The following is a 1162-nucleotide window of genomic DNA, read 5'->3' on the forward strand; positions in this document are numbered from 1 at the left end:
GTACACCTTAATTAAGTCATTTTTGGGGCTGTGTTGTACCTAATACGGTAGGTAGTTTTTATGCCGTGTACAGGAAATCATCATATAAAAGGTCTGCTCATATTATTAATGCAGGCACTGTTTTCTCTCAAATATTTTAGCCCAGATTCAGTTGCATCTGGACATAGGAACTGTGAATGTGGAGGGCCATTTGTATTCTTAACAAATATCTCAGGATTCTGTTTGTATTTATTCGGGGAACTTGACTAGAGTCCACACAGAAGTGTGGACTGGTATATATCCTATGGAGATGGCTCAGTAGAATAAGCGCTTGCCTGGCAAGCGCAAGGGCCTGAGTTCAATCCCCAAATCAAAAAAAAGTCGCAAACAAAGGGATGAGAAATTCCTTCTTCCCATCAGGCTTCATGGTACCCTTCTCAGCCTAAGCATCTTCCTGTTTTGGTTACAGGAATAGCGGGCAGTAGCCATTCAGAAAATAAGTTGGGTCTCACCGACCTGCAGTACATGGCTGAAACGATTGGAACTGGCTGTCGCCTGAGCGTTGTGAAAGGTTACACGTTGGTTAGAAAGCACAATGCTGAGGAGGTGGTGAAGACTGCTAAGACCCATCACAGCTTCCCCCAAAACCAAGCAAAATGGGAGCCTGAGGACACATCAGATCCGGGTGATTCAAAGGGGAACAAGAGCCAGCAGGTGGTGCCAGAGAACGGGTAAGGAGGAGCTGGGGACACAAAAGGGAGATCTGGGTGGTAAAGGAGGGAGGCACCTGAACTCGCCAGTCAGGTCCCAGTCAAAGGAAAATGACTTCTTCATAGGAGTTAGCTGGCGTTGGAGGTAGGTTTCTCAGCCTAGGTTCTGGGAGCTGGTACTGGGGTCCTTCGTAAAATTGTGACCTAAAAACATTTTGACCTCTGTGTGCATGATAGGGCTGACCTCACTGTAGCAGCGGCTCCTCCGCCCTGTTTAACAGTTTCCATGGAGCTCTCTCTGCCCGCCCAGTGTGTGGCAGCGTGTGGACTGCAGCTGTCCCACGAAGGAGGATGATAGGATGAGGTGGCCTCTCCCTCCTGGTGACCTTCCCTAGCTTCCCCTTACGCGGTGCCAGCTGATTTACAGGAGGGAAGAAAGGAACCCTGAGAAGTAGAAAATCAGGGATTTTTTT

This window comes from Octodon degus, unplaced genomic scaffold (genome assembly GCF_000260255.1).
Source record: "Octodon degus isolate 3935 unplaced genomic scaffold, OctDeg1.0 scaffold00001, whole genome shotgun sequence".
Lineage (NCBI taxonomy): Eukaryota > Metazoa > Chordata > Mammalia > Rodentia > Octodontidae > Octodon > Octodon degus.